Here is a 6,000-nt window from a genome sequence, read left to right on the forward strand (position 1 = left end):
GTAATTTCTGGTTTAAATGCATGGGATGTTACTGCTGTTGTGTTGTTATTCAAATTTTTGAGCTTCATAAGGTTTAAATTGGAAAATTTGGAAACTCTCAGAAAACACTCTCTATTTTAGTTCTTTGTTTTTTCTGGGGGTCTCATAAGCCACAGTCCGAGTTCAATTTTCAAATCCAATATTTGTTCAAGCCCTTTTCACTGTTATTGCTTTCAACAACACTCCCTGTTTATCTCCTGTATGATTTAGTGGCATTACAGATATGTTTTTCCTCTCTGTATTTGCTCTGGTCTAGCCCTGGTTTTCTCGGTGGTCAGAACAACAAGCTCAGGTGGTCATCACTACTTTCCGGCAGTTTAGGTGGAGCAAGTGTCTACGGACACCTCACCTCATAAATGCAATCACGTCACTCATACGCCTTCCCATACAATCTTTGACCTCTCTACATTCCAAATCTGGCCAATATTCCTTCTGTCAGTACATTCACCTTGTTTCTTGTTCCGAATTGTCCAAATGACAGCGTCATTTTCCTGTTGTGTGTGAACATTAATCTCGCACAAGCCCTCTGTCACCTCGTTTTTGGGGATTATCGTTCCCAAGACAATTTGGACTCTCTCAGATCATTCACACCCATCCACATTAATATCCAGCCTAACACCTTTTTCCTCCCTGTCAGACTGACACTCCATTTGCCTCCACTCCCTTGCATTTCCACCCTGGATGGATGTTGACTCTAACGTGTCTGCCAACTCGACTCTAATACGAGCCACCATGGAAGCGAAATCACTTCTCATGGGCCCACGCTCATTGGATGCATGGCGTATTACACTCGGGGATGACCGGGTGCCAAATGTCGATTTATCTCTGCATTCATTGCAGGGTGGTGGACATGCTTTTCATAATTGTCATCATAAGCATCGATCTATGAAAACCACTCCACCACCTCTGCTTTTGGCTCTAGACAGCGCCACCCTGGTTGACCGCATAAACAGCTTACAGAAGCGTGCTCTTGTTGGCCGTTGGTATTTCCCGGCAATGGAGGACACTGAGATGAGGAATTGGTTAGGAAAGAAGTGGAAAACTATGCTCGGATACCTGCCTACTATGGTCAGATTAATGAAAGGCTGGTATAGTTTTCACTTTCTCAGTCAAAAGGACCTTGAGAAAATCAAATCCATTCCATGGGTTCATGGAAAAAGCTTTCTGGCCTTGCATAACTGGTACATAGGATATAATCCTCTGCACAATACACCCATCAATAAATTGATCTGGGTTAAATTACCCGGCCTGCCGATTGAACTATGGACCAAACAAGCTCTAACGGACATAGGGAACGCCATTGGAAAATTTGTCTATGTGGACCCGAGATGCCTTGGTGCATAGGACAAGAGAGTCGCTTGGATTCTCATTGAGAAGGAATATCGTGGTGGATTTCCTGATCACATCAAATTGCATTGGGAGGATATTAATCTCCATCAAAGGCTGGATTACTGGGAGGTTCCTTTTCGCTGCTCTTTCTGTCACCGAACAGGGCACTTGCGTGAACAATGTCCACTTCGACCTGGATGTCGCCTACTTGGATGAAAATGCTACTTTTGATGAAATGCTAATCTGTTAATATTGAGCAAGTAGATAATAAACTTTATGGCTTTGGGTTTGCATGTTCTGTAACTTCCTCGTAGTTAGAAAGAGAATGTAGTGAAGAAGTAAATCTGGGAACTTTGATTTTGCTGAGAATGTAAATGTTTAGGAATAATTAGCCTAGGTATGCAAGTAATGTGTTGTTAGCAGAACAAATATATAGACCTTGTACTTGCTACTTGACTACACCTACAGGTAATATGTTGTTAGGGAATTATATGTATTACATCATGTGCAAGCTAAATGTATAAACCCTGTACCTTGCTACCTGAACACAATAGTCCGTTTTCCTACATTCAAAAATCTGGGCAAGGCTGGACTATGCACCCATTCCCTATGATAGAGTCTTTTCATATTAATCTAGCCCATAATATAATAGTATATGAAAAACAGTTAGACAAGCGATTACGATGAAGAATGAAAGCTGTCAAACACGAGATAGAATATTCATTATTTTATATGGTTCGGAAAAACTAGATTAGAAATTTAAGCTTATACAAGATTAATGCCGTTAAGTGAACTAGTTAGTTATATTAATGATAAAATAAAATTATGGTTCTTTTCATTATGAAAATAACCCAGTCGTATAGAGAAAAATTTATTAATTATTAGAATGTATATATATTTATATTCAACTATAATCAGTTGGGAAAGAACTTTCAATTGTTAATCGAAAGACTAAAGGTAGATTAACAACTATAACTCCCTTCTGGAAAATGAATTAAATAGGTGCAATAATTATAACACAGATACAGAAAACCCAATAAGAAAGTTATTTTTTAAAGACATAATAACACCTTTAACATTTAAGTAACCCTCAGATTTGTTCAGATGGCAGTCGTGGGAAGGATGCCAAGAACGACGTTCTGAAGGTTGAATAACCTAGGTTGGGGAAATCAAACCGATATTCCAATAACATAGACTATAATTGCACATAATAAGATTAGGAACAGTTTTAAATAGCATACCAATCATTATATCGGAAGGAAAATTGTTCAACAACCTTACTGTTGATTAATTTACATTTGATAATCTCACAAAACGAGAACCCAAAATATATAGGCAATATTGTGCCAAAATTTCCCATTGGGAAGAGGCTCAGGGAGCTATAATAAGAAGCAACACCAACCCATGTCCAAAATCTTAAATATAACATTGGCAATCAATCGAAACGAGGAAAATCATTAAGGGAAGAAACCCTCATGCATTGGGTAAATAAATCCGGCAATATTCGTCAGAGGGAAGGCCTGCATACCCGGGGACTTTGCGATGCAGGAACCTAGGTGTTGCAAAGGTCTGGCACCCACGCCCATCCTCTAGTCGAACAAACCCTACAACAAAGCATGGCGGTTAAAGCTTACCATAATTAATAAACCAAGGAAAAAAAGGTAACATAGATGCATTCATCAGACCTTTTCTGCAAGAGAAAGATGTGACCACTCATTCACTTACCCGGGGAAGGGTAGGTGTAACAGAGGTTTTCTGCGACACAAGTTTCGGGCACCATTGTGGATGTAACGAATGCGGGAACAAAAATAATATTAACACCCTTAACCATGGCTAGCGTGTTAAACCATTGATTCAGAGAATGATTTAGAATGAAGGGCAAAACCACCAATGTAATTCCTGATTATTATGTACCTGAGGAGAGTGAATGATCTCGAAACGGAAGCGCGCAGTCCATAGGCAAACCTGTCTGCAAATGGGTATTCCTGGCAAGCTCTCCACGACGCTTAGCAGATGGGAAGAGATAGATTGCAGGAGGGTTTCACTGAAGAGACTAGTGTTTTTTCCAAGTCGCAACTCCTAGAGCCACACCAAGCGAAATGAACTCAGAAACCAGACAAGTGCCAAGTCGTAAGGGTTTACCCTCGAGATCCGGTGAAGCATCGAGCTCATCGCCTCCATCGAATGGTACTCCAGACAACAGGTGGCACACGATGAGAATGAGCTCTGGCAGCTGGTGGCCATCCAACCATTGACCGATAGGATAAGGCCAAGAAATGTCAACACAATACGATGTGAGATACAAATTAATAACCATAGAATATTTTCATGTACAATCCTGTCAGGTCATTAAATTAAGAGGGTATTATAACTTTAATCAGTATGGTTGTAATCTGAGACAATGGACTTTACTGTACCTTGTAATAATGTGCACACTTTAATGTATTCCATATTGATGCTCATTATTTCATATTGATACTCATTCATGGTAAGTAAAATTTTTATTTTTATTTTTTTATGGATATGATGTTGTATGGTTTCTATTATTTAGGTGTTACAATTGGTATCAGAGCCTCAGGTTGATACACTGAGGACGGGTTGAATGATTTTAGAAATAACAAAAATAGTTCTGATGCACAGAGGAGCACCAGACGTAACCCAAAAGTATGAGTACAATTGGGAGAAAAAAATGTTGGCACCAATGCTTCTTTACTAGAGACAGTCCAACAATTAAGAACATAAATGCAGAACCTACGTGTTGATAATGAAAGACTATGTTTGGAGCAAGAGAAGATTATGAAAAGTTTGTTAGATAGTCAGAATCAGAGGAATCCAGACCCCAGTCAAGGAGAAGAGAACAAGATGGAAACTCGCAGACAACAAGAATAGCATCATGAATCAGAAGGAGGACAAACAGGCAATGAGGAAGAGTCAGATAATGGTTCCAATAAAAAGGGATTAAAAAGGCAGAAAATAGAACTTCAAGGATAGTTCAAAAAGATCAAACAACCAAAATAGAATGGCGAGGTAGAAGAAGCAGTGGAGGCCTGGCTTATTAATATGAATAAATATTTCCAAATATACGAATATGATGAAAGGTTGAGAGCAAGGCTAGGAATCTATCAGTTACAAGGCAAGGCCACTCTGTGGTTGGAAGAAATAAAAACAGTCAAAGAATTTAATGAGCAGGAGATTACCTGGGAACAATTCCAAAGGCATTTTAAGGATAGATATCTGACTGAGCGATTTTATCATGATAAAGCGAAAGGGTTTCATGACTTGAAACTAGGACAACAGACGATGGATGAATTTATAACTAAATTCACGTCACTGCTAAGATACATTCCTTATATTCGTGAAGAAAAAGCTAAAGTCCAACGCTTTATCAACAACCTGCCTACCTTCATGAAAGAGAAACTAGAATTTGATAACCCAAAAATGATGGATGAAGCAGTTTGGAAAGCTCGGATCTGCTACCAACAATTGAAACAGAAAGGTGAAGTGAATAAGAATTGGCCAAGTAAGAAGGGGCATAAATGTTTTACAAATAATAAGAACATGAAGAATTCGGGAACCAGATTCCCAGGACGAAAGGGACCTATTAATCGAAATCAACAGAAGTACAAACCTCATAACAATATAAAACAAAATGAAGCATCAAGTAAGCTGGAAACCAGTCAGGTTCCTCGACCACCTTTGCAGTGTTGGGGCTACGGGGAACCCCATTACTACAAGAACTATCCTCATAGAGGGAGAACGGAACCTGTTGCAAATATTCATGAAGCTTCTATTGTGGGTGATGTGGCATGGAACGTACCCCAGATCAATGCAGTGTTGGAAGATCGCCAAGCAGATTATCAACCCTCAATGGTGGAACTCGAAGATAAAATATCCAATCATCCTGTTTCCATTTTAATAGATCCGGGTGCTAACTTGAGCTATGTCGGTCCCAGAATAGTTGATGAATGCCACCTAAAAAGTTCAAAATTTAAGAACCCCTAGCTGGTTCAATTAGCTACCAGTGCAAAAAGAAGAGTCTGTTCAAGAGTAGAGGGATGTGAAATAAAATTAGTAGAACAAAAAATTAGGACATATTTAAATATATTACCATTAGGTTCCTACGATGTCTTGATAGGCATGGATTGGTTGGAGCAGTAGTGGGCCTTAGTAAACTATAAAGATAAGACCATTGATTTTCTGTCTAATGATGGTACTATAATAGATATTCAGGGAGTCAAAAGAGAAGTCAAGTTACAATCTGTTACAACCCACCAACTGGGGAGATGCATGCGTAAGGGCTGTCAAATCTATGCTGTTCAAGTGGGATATACAAACTCCAAAGATAAAATGTCAGCCTTAGAGAAAATACCCGTAAATAAAGAATTTAAACACGTGTTTCCAAAATATATTCCTGGACTACCACCCAAGATAAACCTCGACTTTACCATAGAATTGGTCTCTGGAGCGGCTCCAATGTCAAAGGCTCCCTATAGAATGAGTCCTCCTGAGTTAATTGAATTAAAAATCCAGCTGCAGGAGTTGCTGGATAAAGGGTATATCCGACCCAATGTATCCCCTTGGGGAGCCCCAATTTTGTTCGTAAGAAAGAAGGATGGTACTTTGTGGTTGTGC

The sequence above is a fragment of the Pinus tabuliformis genome, chromosome 2_1, assembly GCF_031772625.1.
Source record: "Pinus tabuliformis cultivar Carrire ecotype Pingquan chromosome 2_1, CPIR1, whole genome shotgun sequence".
NCBI classification, from domain to species: Eukaryota; Viridiplantae; Streptophyta; class Pinopsida; order Pinales; family Pinaceae; genus Pinus; species Pinus tabuliformis.